Here is a 12,934-nt window from a genome sequence, read left to right as displayed (position 1 = left end):
ATGCTCTCTCGACTATGTTTGCTTTGTTCTTGCTTGGTAAAGATAAAGATAAAGATAAAGTCGTCCTTTATTAGTCCCACAATGGGGAAATTTGAGGTGTTACAGCACCAAAGATATAGATCACTACAGAGTCGGCGGTGTAATGTAGCCGTTAATGTATAACATTAGCAGCAGACATTCATAAAAAGCATGCAAATATACACAGTATAAACGTATCTAAGTGTAAGGAAACACTCCTAATGCCTGTCCATTATACAGAGGGGGAAACGCTGTAATGATAAAAACTACTGAATGATTGAAAATACTGCAATGATAAAAATATTGCAATGATAAAAGTACTGTAATGGTAAGAGTACTGAAATGATAGAAAAGTACTGCAATGATGGAAAATACTGCAATGATAAAAGTACTGTAATGGTAAAAAGTACTGCAATGCTAAAATATACTGCAATGGTAAAAGTATTGTAATAGTAGAAGTACTGCAACGATAGAAAAATACTGCAATGATAAAAGTACTGTAATCGTAATAGTACCGCAATGATAGTGTCAGGACCGCTTTCCAGCGGGGGGGCTGGAAAGCAGTGAATGTGGATCCTTAAAACGCTGACAAGGGAAAATCGGGGTTATACAAAGGTTTATTGTGACCGACAGGTATCAATCCAACATCCAATGAGGCAAGGTAACTTGCAATCGAGTATAATATTAAATAGGGTGTCTATAATTACGGTCGTCGGGAGACGGTAACGAAAAACGCTGGAGGAGCAATCTCACACCAGGAAATCAAAACGAGAAACAGAAAACGCTTGCAACGCAAGGAGACCGAAAACGACAATGGCTTGCCACCAAAGGGCAAGGTGAATCCAAATACGAAAACGAGAACAAAAGGCGAGCCGAGAGTAGCTGGAAGCAAAGGGAACAAAACTCACAAAATACAACACACGGAATCAACGTGGCGAGAACTATAGCGAGGGCACATGAACAAGAGCAACGTGGGATCAGAGCTACGTGGGTCAATAATCCGACGCGGACGTGTAACGAGAGCAGACGGATCGTGACAGTACCCCCCCCTCAATGAACGCCCCTTGGCGGACCACCTGGTTTCGACGGGTTGGCTTCGTGGTAGTCGCGGAGCAGAGATGGACACATGATCCAGGAGCGGGGGATCCACTGACGCTCCTCCGGACCGTAGCCTTCCCAGTCGACCAGGTATTGGAACCCCCTTCCCCTGCGCCTGGAGTCCAGGATCTCCCGTACCGTGTACACCGGGTCGCCGTCGATGATCCTCGGAGGTGGAGGCGGGGCGGTTGGTGGAACCAGAGGGCAGGAAGGGGCCGGCTTGATGAGCGAGACGTGGAACACAGGCTGAACCTTCATGGTGGGAGGCAGTTTTAGACGGACAGAGACGGGGTTGATGATGGCCTCGATCTCGAACAGACCCACGAAGCGTGGGCCTAGCTTGCGGGACGACCCCGCCAGGTTGAGGTCGCGTGTAGATAGCCACACCTTGTCTCTGACCTTGTACCTCGGAGGCGGACGACGACGACGGTCCGCGATGTGCTGGTTACGCTGCGCAGTGCGTGACAGGGCGGCCCGGGCCTCCTTCCATGCCCGGTGTGCCCGCTTAAGGTGATGCTCGATCGATGGAACCTCTTCGGGACCAGCCTGAGTCGGGAACAGTGGGGGCTGGTAGCCGTAGGCCGTCAGGAATGGGGATCGACCTGTCGCCGAAGAGACCAGGGTTTTGTGTGCGTATTCGACCCACGGCAAGTGATCGGCCCAGGAGGATGGCTGGCCCTGACAGACGCACCGGAGCGTTGCTTCGAGGTCCTGGTTGGCCCGTTCGGACTGGCCATTGGTTTGGGGGTGGTACCCCGAGGAGAGGCTCGGTGTCGTCCGCAGGGACTGGCAGAACCGATTCCACACCCGAGAGATGAACTGCGGGCCTCGGTCGGACACCAGGTCGTCCGGGATGCCATGTAGTCGGACCACGTGCTGCACCAGGAGGTGGGCCGTCTCCAGGGCTGTCGGGAGCTTGGGCAGGGCGACAAAGTGGGCGGCCTTGGAGAAACGGTCCACTATCGTGAGGATGACCGTGTGTCTGCGTGAAACGGGCAGGCCAGTGACGAAATCCAATGCGATGTTAGACCAGGGACGTGACGGAACGGGGAGCGGCCGGAGGAGGCCTGCTGGGGGCTGGTGTGATGACTTGCTGGCGGCGCATGGGGGACAAGCCTGGATGTATGCCGTCACGTCCGTCTTGAGTGACGGCCACCAGAACCGCTGCCCGATTAGGCCCATGGTGCGACGATGCCCGGGTGGCATGCCAATCGAGTATAATATTAAATAGGGTGTCTATAATTACGGTCGTCGGGAGACGGTAACGAAAAACGCTGGAGGAGCAATCTCACACCAGGAAATCAAAACGAGAAACAGAAAACGCTTGCAACGCAAGGAGACCGAAAACGACAATGGCTTGCCACCAAAGGGCAAGGTGAATCCAAATACGAAAACGAGAACAAAAGGCGAGCCGAGAGTAGCTGGAAGCAAAGGGAACAAAACTCACAAAATACAACACACGGAATCAACGTGGCGAGAACTATAGCGAGGGCACATGAACAAGAGCAACGTGGGATCAGAGCTACGTGGGTCAATAATCCGACGCAGACGTGTCGATGGCTTAAGTAGTCGGTAATCAGAGCTTCATTGAGCGCAGCTGTGTGGCTCGTGAGCGCGTCTTGCTCGCGACCGGTCCCCGGGTCGCGCGCCGCCGGCACACGCCCACTCAGCTGTAACGAGAGCAGACGGATCGTGACAGATAGGAAATACTGCAATGATAAAAGTACTGCAATGATAAAAGTACTGTTCTAGTGAACGTCCTGCAATGGTAGAAATACTGCAGTGATAGAAGTACTGTTATAAGAATACTGTAATGGTAAACAAAATACATCATTGGTCAATATTTAAGTACACCATTGGCTGAAAGTACAGTAGTAGTGTATATTGCATCCTAGGACTGCACAATTGCACTAATGCCCTCCCGTTTGTAGGCCAGACCCAATGTTCTTGTTAAAAGGTCTGACAGCAGTCGGCAGGAAGGAGCGGCGAAATCTCTCTTTGGTAAAGCGAGGGTGTAACAGTCTATCACTGAAGGAGCTGTGGAGTGTTCTCAGAGTGTCATTGAGTGGGTGGGCTGGGTTGTCCAGCATTGATGACAGTTTTGCCGTCATCCTCCTGCCCCCACTGAGTCCACAGAGTCCAGGGATCAGCTCAGGACAGAGATGGCCCTCCTCACTAGTTTGTCCAGTCTCTTTTTGTCCCGGCCCGAGATGCCTCCTGCCCAGGAGACCACTCCATAGAAGATGACTGATGAAACCACCAAGTCATAGAAGGTCCTGAGGAGTGTTCCCTGAACGCCAAAGGACCTCAGCCTACTGAGTAGGAAGAGTCTGCCCTGACCCTTCCTATAGAGAGCGTCTGTGTTGTCGCTCCAGTCCAGTTTATTGTTCAGATGAACACCCAGGTACTTGTAAGTTGAGACCCTCTCAACGTCTGTTCCCTGGATATTCACTGGTGCAGGTGGAGAGTGCCGACGCTTGCGGAAATCCACCACCAGCTCTTTGGATTTCCCAGCGTTGATTTGGAGGCGGTTCTGGTGACACCAGTCCACGAACCCCTGCGAACCCCTCTGTACTCCCGATCGTCACCGTCAGTGATGAGGCCGACAATCGCAGAGGCATCAGAAAACTTCTGCAGGTGACAGTTTGTGGAATTGTATTTGTAGTCCGAGGTGTAGAGGGTGAACAGGAAGGGAGCCAGAACAGTTCCCTGCGGCGCTCCGTGCTGCAGAGGAGCACGTCAGACACACAGTCCTGTGTCCTCACGTACTGTGGCCGGTTTGTGAGGTAGTCGTGGATCCATGAGATGAGGTGGTGGGCCACTCCCGCCTGCTCCAGCTTGTCTCCCAATAGGGTGGGCTGGATGGTGTTGAAAGCACTGGAGAAATATTAGAACATGATCCTCACCGTGCCCCCCGCCTTCTCCAGGTGGGAGAGTGAAGTGTGGTGCAGGTAGATGATGGCATCATCCACACTGATGCGCGGCTGGTATGCGAACTGGAGTGGGTCCATTGAGGAGCTGACCAGGGGGCGCAGATGGACGAGGACCAGTCTCTCCAGGGTCTTCATCAGATGAGACGTCAGCGCCACTGGTCTGAAGTTGTTGAGCTCCTTCGGATGGGGTGTCTTTGGAACCGGAACCAGGCAGGATGTTTTCCACAGCTGGGGGACTCTGCCCAGATTCAGGCTCAGGTTGAACATGTGCAGGACGATTCCACACAGCTGGTCTGCGCAGGATTTGAGGAGCTGGGAGCTTATCCCATCTGGGCCTGCTGCCTTCCTCGCCTTCATCTTCCTCAGCTGGTTCTTCACCTGAGATGTTGTGAGGAACAAGGCTGAGCAGGAGGATGTGGTGGTTGTCTGATGAGGCTGGGAACTGGAGCCTGTGGAGAGAGAGAGTGGAGAGAAAGGGGGAGAGAGGGTCTCGTTCGCAGTGGCAGGAGGGGTTGTTGGGGGCTGCAGCAGGGGAGCCTGAGCGGGGTCAGGCATTTGATCAAACCTATTGAAAAATAGGTTCAACTTATTTGCCCACTGAAGCCCCCCCCCTTCTGGGTCTTACCTGGTTGTCCGTGGCCCGAGATGGTCTTCAGGCCCCTCCAGACATCCCTGGCATTGTTCCGCTGCAGTTGTTACTCCATCCGCATCCTGTAGGACTTTTTCCCCTCTCGGATTCTCCTTCTCAGCTGACGCTGCACTATCTTCAGCTCGTCCTTGTCGCCTGACACAAAAGCCCTCTTTTTCTCCTTCAGGAGAGCTTTAATATCCGGTGTGATCCAGGGTTTGTTGTTGGAGAAACATCTTACAGTCCTAGTGGGAATGGTGTTCTCCATGCAGAAATTAATATAGTCTGTAATTGTGTCTGATAGACCATTAATGTCCTCACCGTGAGCTTTGCTGAATACCTCCCACACAGTTGTGTTGAAACAGTCCTTTCAGGCCTCCTCAGCTTCTCCGGACCATCGCTGAACTGCGCGTGTCACAGCTGGCTGCCTGCGGACCAGAGGTTTACACAGGCAGGAGAGCAACCAAGTTGTGGTCAGCTTTGCCCAGCGGGGGGAGGGGCAGTGATGTGTACGCCTCCTTGGTGTTGGCATAGAAAAGGTCCAATATTTTTTGGTCTCTGGTGTGGCAGGTTACATATTGTGTGAATGAAGGCAGAGAGGAGGAAGGAGAAACATGATTGAAGTCACCAGAGATTAGGAGCAGGGCATTTGGGTGCTGTGTTTGTAGCCTGCTCACAGCTGCAGTCAGTACGTCACAGGCTGTCTCACTGTTAGCAGAGGGTGGCACGTACGCCGCCACCGCGATCACATGACTGAACTCTCGCGGTAAAGAGAACGGACGCATGCTAACAGCTATCAGCCCAATGTCCCGACTGCAAAGTTGATCCTTAAAGTTGGTACTTTCTATGGGCTCTGTCTGAGGTGGGATTCGAACCCGCGCCTCCTGGGGAGACTGCGACCTGAACGCAACGCCTTAGACCGCGCAGCTATCCTGGCAGCTGGTAATGCTCTCTTGATTGGGTTTATTTTGTTGTTGCTTGGGACATTCAACGGGCTCTGTCTGAGGTGGGATTCGAACCCACGCCCCCTAAGGAGACTGCGACCTGAATGCAACGCCTTACACCGCTTTGCCATCCGGGCAGCTGGTAATGCTCTTTTTACTGTGTTTGCTTCGTGCTTGCTTGGTACTTTCAAAGGGCTCTGTCTAAGGTGGGATTCAAACCCACGCCTCCTGGGGAGACTGCAAACTGAATGCAGCGCTTTTGACCGCTCAGCTATCCTGGCAGCTGGTAATGCTCTCTTGAATGCGTTAATTTTGTTCTTGCTTGGGACATTCAATTGGCTCTGTCTGAGGTGGGATTCGAACCTACGCCTCTGGGGAGACTGCGACCTGAATGCAGCACCATAGACCGCTTTGCCATCCTGGCAGCTGGTAATGCTCTTTTGACTGCGTGTGCTTCGTTCTTGCTTGGTATTTTCAATGGGCTCTGTCTGAGGTGGGATTCGAACCCACGCCTCCTTGGGAGACTGCGACCTGAATGCAGCGCTTTTGACCGCTCAGCTATCCTGGCAGCTGGTAATGCTCTCTTGACTTTGCTTGGTTCTTGCTTGGCACTTTCAATGGGCTCTGTCTGAGGTGGATACTGTTGGAATTTATCTTTAAATCAATGTTAGAATTTAATTTTAAACCAATGTAAACTCAAATTAATAATCTGACTCCAATTTGTGACTTTACCCAACTCTCACTCATCCAACAATATGCGCGCTCGTTCTGCAATAGAAAGGTATCAGGAAGCCGGCATTTTCACACTCGAGTGGATTTATTCCTAACACACAAATCTACAACTTGAGTTTGGGTCCCTCTCAATACAGCTCTCTTTGTCTTCGCTGTTCAGCATTAATTTATAGACACAATATGCAAATGACACAGAGACAAAGGCATCCTGGCATGATTCTATTGGCTATGTGTATGCTGCAGTTAACTTTAGCTTGCTTCTCTTGGTCTTTCTTCAAGTGGTGGCTCCTCCTGCTTGTGGCTGAAGGGTCCAGTTTCTTGTCGACCCCTTCCCGCTCGAGGTGTCTGTCTGCGCCAGGCACCAACCTAAAACCTCCCAAACCTTCACATTCTTTCACTTTCTTTGTTCAGCTTCACCAGCCACACACTCAGCATTCCACAGAATAACAGTGACACAAGATGCAGGACATCGAATAAAACTAGCCAGGTTTAAACTCTTCCACTCCTTTAATACGAAACAACTTCTACTGGGGAGACTGCGACTTGAATGCAGCGCTTTAGACCGCTCCGCCATCCTGGCAGCTGGTAATGCTCTCTTGACTGTGTTTGCTTTTTTCTTGCTTGCTACTTTCATTCGGCTCTGTTTGAGGTGGGATCGAATCCACGCCTCCTGGGGAGACTGCGACCTAAACACAGCGCCTTAGACATCTTTGCACTCCTGGCAGCTGGTAATGCTCTCTTTACTGTGTTTGCTTCATTCTTACTTTGTACTTTCAATGGGCCCTGTCTGAGGTGGGATTTGAACGCACGCCTCCTGGGGAGACTGCGACCTGAACGCAGCACCTTAGACTGCTCTGCCATCCTGGCTTGGTAATAATGCTCTCTTGACTGTGTTTGCGTTGTACTTTGACTGGACTCTGTCTGAGGTGGGATTCAAACCCAAGCCTCCTGGGGAGACTGCGACCTGAACGCAACGCCTTAGACTGCGCAGCTATCCTGGCAGCTGGTAATGCTCTCTTGATTGTGTTTATTTAGTTGTTGCTTGGGACATTCAATGGGCTCTGTCTGAGGTGGGATTCAAACCCACGCGTCCTGGGGAGACTGCGACTTGAATGCAGCGCCTTCGACCGCTCTGCCATTCTGGCTGCTAGTAATGCTCTCTCGACTATGTTTGCTTTGTTCTTGCTTGGTACTTTCAATGGGCTCTGTCAGAGGTGGGATTCGAACATACGCCTCCTGGGGCACTGCGACCTGAACGCAGCATCTTAGACAGCTTTGCCATCCCGGCAGCTGGTAATGCTCTCTCGACTATGTTTGCTTTGTTCTTGCTTGGTACTTTCAATGGGCTTTGTCTGAGGTGGGATTCGAATCCACGCCTCCGGGGGTACTGGGACCTGAACGCAGCGCCTTAGACAGCTTTGCCAGCCTGGCAGCTGGTAATGCTCTCTTGACTGTGTTTATTTTGTTCTTGCTTGGGACATTCAATTGGCTCTGTCTGAGGTGGGATTCAAACCCATGCCTCCTGGGGAGACTGCGAAGTGAACGCAACGCCTTAGACCGCTCTGCCATCCTTGCAGCTGGTAATGCTCTCTCGACTGTGTTTGCTTTGTTCTTGCTTAGTACTTTCAATGAGCTCTGTCTGAGGTGGGATTCAAACCCATGCCTCCCGGGAAGACTGCGACCTGAACGCAGCGCCTTAGACCGCTCGGCCAACCTGGCATCTGGAAAAGCTCTCTCGACTGTGTTTGCTTTGTACTTTCACTGGGCTCTGTCAGAGGTGGGATTCGAACCCACGCCTCCTGGGGAGACTGCGACCTGAACGCAGCACCTTAGACCGCTCTGCCATCCTGTCAGCTGTTAATGCTCCTGACTGTGTTTGCTTTTTTTCTTGCTTGGTACTTTCAATGGAATCTGTCTGCGGTGGGATTTGAACCCACGCTTCCTGGGGAAACTGCGATTTGAACGCACCGCCTTAGACCGCTCTGCCATTCTGGCAGATGGTAATGCTCTCTCGACTAAGTTTGCTTTGTTCTTGCTTGGTACTTTCAACAGGCTCTGTCTGAGGTGGGATTCGAACCCACGCCTCCTGGCGAGACTGCGACCTGAACGCAGCGTCTTCGACCGCTCTGCTATCCTGACAGCTGGTAATGCTCTCTTGACTTTGCTTGGTTCTTGCTTGGGACTTTCAATGGGCTCTTTCTGAGGTGGGATTCGAACCCACGCCTCCTGGGGAGACTGCGACCTGAACGCAACGCCTTAGACTGCGCAGCTATCCTGGCAGCTGGTAATGCTCTCTTGATTGTGTTTATTTAGTTGTTGCTTGGGACATTCAATGGGCTCTGTCTGAGGTGGGATTCAAACCCACGCGTCCTGGGGAGACTGCGACTTGAATGCAGCGCCTTCGACCGCTCTGCCATTCTGGCTGCTAGTAATGCTCTCTCGACTATGTTTGCTTTGTTCTTGCTTGGTACTTTCAATGGGCTCTGTCAGAGGTGGGATTCGAACATACGCCTCCTGGGGCACTGCGACCTGAACGCAGCATCTTAGACAGCTTTGCCATCCCGGCAGCTGGTAATGCTCTCTCGACTATGTTTGCTTTGTTCTTGCTTGGTACTTTCAATGGTCTTTGTTTGAGGTGGGATTCGAATCCACGCCTCCGGGGGTACTGGGACCTGAACGCAGCGCCTTAGACAGCTTTGCCAGCCTGGCAGCTGGTAATGCTCTCTTGACTGTGTTTATTTTGTTCTTGCTTGGGACATTCAATTGGCTCTGTCTGAGGTGGGATTCAAACCCATGCCTCCTGGGGAGACTGCGAAGTGAACGCAACGCCTTAGACCGCTCTGCCATCCTTGCAGCTGGTAATGCTCTCTCGACTGTGTTTGCTTTGTTCTTGCTTAGTACTTTCAATGAGCTCTGTCTGAGGTGGGATTCAAACCCATGCCTCCCGGGAAGACTGCGACCTGAACGCAGCGCCTTAGACCGCTCGGCCAACCTGGCATCTGGAAAAGCTCTCTCGACTGTGTTTGCTTTGTACTTTCACTGGGCTCTGTCAGAGGTGGGATTCGAACCCACGCCTCCTGGGGAGACTGCGACCTGAACGCAGCACCTTAGACCGCTCTGCCATCCTGTCAGCTGTTAATGCTCCTGACTGTGTTTGCTTTTTTTCTTGCTTGGTACTTTCAATGGAATCTGTCTGAGGTGGGATTTGAACCCACGCTTCCTGGGGAAACTGCGATTTGAACGCACCGCCTTAGACCGCTCTGCCATTCTGGCAGATGGTAATGCTCTCTCGACTAAGTTTGCTTTGTTCTTGCTTGGTACTTTCAACAGGCTCTGTCTGAGGTGGGATTCGAACCCACGCCTCCTGGCGAGACTGCGACCTGAACGCAGCGTCTTCGACCGCTCTGCTATCCTGACAGCTGGTAATGCTCTCTTGACTTTGCTTGGTTCTTGCTTGGGACTTTCAATGGGCTCTTTCTGAGGTGGGATTCGAACCCACGCCTCCTGGGGAGACTGCGACCTGAACGCAACGCCTTAGACTGCGCAGCTATCCTGGTAGCTGGTAATGCTCTCTTGATTGTGTTTATTTAGTTGTTGCTTGGGACATTCAATGGGCTCTGTCTGAGGTGGGATTCAAACCCACGCGTCCTGGGGAGACTGCGACTTGAATGCAGCGCCTTCGACCGCTCTGCCATTCTGGCTGCTAGTAATGCTCTCTCGACTATGTTTGCTTTGTTCTTGCTTGGTACTTTCAATGGGCTCTGTCAGAGGTGGGATTCGAACATACGCCTCCTGGGGCACTGCGACCTGAACGCAGCATCTTAGACAGCTTTGCCATCCCGGCAGCTGGTAATGCTCTCTCGACTATGTTTGCTTTTTTCTTGCTTGGTACTTTCAATGGTCTTTGTCTGAGGTGGGATTCGAATCCACGCCTCCGGGGGTACTGGGACCTGAACGCAGCGCCTTAGACAGCTTTGCCAGCCTGGCAGCTGGTAATGCTCTCTTGACTGTGTTTATTTTGTTCTTGCTTGGGACATTCAATTGGCTCTGTCTGAGGTGGGATTCAAACCCATGCCTCCTGGGGAGACTGCGAAGTGAACGCAACGCCTTAGACCGCTCTGCCATCCTTGCAGCTGGTAATGCTCTCTCGACTGTGTTTGCTTTGTTCTTGCTTAGTACTTTCAATGAGCGCTGTCTGAGGTGGGATTCAAACCCATGCCTCCCGGGAAGACTGCGACCTGAACGCAGTGCCTTAGACCGCTCGGCCAACCTGGCATCTGGAAATGCTCTCTCGACTGTGTTTGCTTTGTACTTTCACGGGGCTCTGTCAGAGGTGGGATTCGAACCCACGCCTCCTGGGGAGACTGCGACCTGAACGCAGCACCTTAGACCGCTCTGCCATCCTGTCAGCTGTTAATGCTCCTGACTGTGTTTGCTTTTTTTCTTGCTTGGTACTTTCAATGGAATCTGTCTGAGGTGGGATTTGAACCCACGCTTCCTGGGGAAACTGCGATTTGAACGCACCGCCTTAGACCGCTCTGCCATTCTGGCAGATGGTAATGCTCTCTCGACTAAGTTTGCTTTGTTCTTGCTTGGTACTTTCAACAGGCTCTGTCTGAGGTGGGATTCGAACCCACGCCTCCTGGCGAGACTGCGACCTGAACGCAGCGTCTTCGACCGCTCTGCTATCCTGACAGCTGGTAATGCTCTCTTGACTTTGCTTGGTTCTTGCTTGGGACTTTCAATGGGCTCTTTCTGAGGTGGGATTCGAACCCACGCCTCCTGAGGAGACAGCGACCTGAATGCAGCGCTTTTGACCGTACAGCTATCCTGGCAGCTGGTAATGCTCTCCTGGCTGCGTTAATTTTTTTTTCTTGCTTGGGACATTCAATGGGCTCTGTCTGAGGTGGGATTCGAACCCACGCCTCCTGGGAAGTCTGCGACCTAAATGCAGCGCCTTAGACCGCTTTACTATCCTGGCAGCTGGTAATGCTCTTTTGACTGTGTTTGTTTCGTTCTTGCTTGGTGCTTTCAATGGGCTCTGTCTGAAGTGGGATTCAAACCCACGCCTCCTGGGGATACTGCGACCTGAATGCAGCGCTTTTGACCACTCAGCTATCCTGGCAGCTGGTTATGCTCTCTCGACTATGTTTGCTTTGTTCTAGCTTGGTACACTCTATGGGGTCTGTCTGAGGTGGGATTCGAACCGATGCCTCCTAGCGAGACTGCGACCTGATCGCAGCGCCTTAGACCGCCCTGCCATCCTGGCAGCCGGTAATGCTCTCTTGACTGTGTTTGGTTCTTGCTTGGTACTTTCAATGGTCTCTGTCTGAGGTGGGATTCGAACCCACGACTCCTGGGGAGACTGCGACCTGAACGCAGCGCCTTAGACCGCTCTGTCATCCTGACAGCTGGTAATGCTCTCTTGCCCTTGCTTGGTTCTTGCTTTGTACTTTCAATGGGCTCTGTCTGAGGTGGGATTCGAACCCACGCCTCCTGGGGAGACTGCGACCTGAATGCAGCGGTTTTGATCGCTCAGCTATCCTGGCAGCTGGTAATGCTCTGACTGTGTTTATTTTGTTCTTGCTTGGGACATTCAATGGGCTCTGTCTGAGGTGGGATTAGAACCCACGCCTCCTGGGGATACTGAGACCTGAATGCAGCGTCTTGGACCGCTTTGCCATCCTGGCAGCTGGTAATGCTCTCTTGACTTTGTTTGCTTTGTTCTTGCTTGCTACTTTCAATCGGCTCTGTTTGAGGTGGCATCGAACCCACGCCTCCTGGGGAGACTGCGACCTGAACGCAGCACCATAGACAGCTTTGCCATCCTGGCAGCTGGTCATGTTCTTTTGATTGTGTTTGCTTTCTTTCTAATTTTGTACTTTTAATGGGCTTTGTCTGAGGTGAAATTCGAACCCACGCCTCCTGGGAAGACTGCGACCTGAATGCAGCGCCTTAGACCGCTTTTCCATCCTGGCAGCTGGTAATGCTCTCTCGACTATGTTTGCTTTGTTCTTGCTTGGTACTTTCAATGGGCTCTGTCTGAGGTGGGATTCGAAACTACTTCTCCTGGGAAGACTGCGTCCTCAACGCAGTGCTTTAGATCGCTCTGCCATCCTGACAGCTGGTAATGCTCTTTTGACGGTGTTTGCTTTGTTCTTGCTTGGTACTTTCAATGGACTCTTAGAAATCTCAAAATTAGATCACTACACCCAAATACAAAAAATCATTAAAAATTAAGTTTTCGTTATCCCGCTACCAGACTTCTTCCGGGGCACACTAGGCCATCCTAGCTATCCAACCAAAGTACTTTGATTGAAATCTGATGTGGCATTTCAAAATAAAAGGTCGAAGAAATCTCAAAATCTAACCATTACACCCAAATTTGAAAAATCATTAACATTCTGTTTTTGGTTATCCCGCAACCAGAACGGTGCTGGGAAACACTAGGTCAGTCAGGGTATCCAACCAAAGTACTTTCATCAAAATCCAATGTGGCATTTCAAAATAAAATGCCAACGAAATCTCAAAACGTTACCTTTACACCCGATTTAGAAAAATCATTAAAAATTAAGTTCTTT

Source organism: Idiotropiscis lumnitzeri, unplaced genomic scaffold (assembly GCF_059441095.1).
Source record: "Idiotropiscis lumnitzeri isolate Australia: NSW breed Sydney's pygmy pipehorse unplaced genomic scaffold, RoL_Ilum_1.0 HiC_scaffold_24, whole genome shotgun sequence".
NCBI classification, from domain to species: domain Eukaryota; kingdom Metazoa; phylum Chordata; class Actinopteri; order Syngnathiformes; family Syngnathidae; genus Idiotropiscis; species Idiotropiscis lumnitzeri.
The sequence above is the reverse complement of the archived record's forward strand: the minus strand, read 5'-3'. Positions refer to the sequence as shown.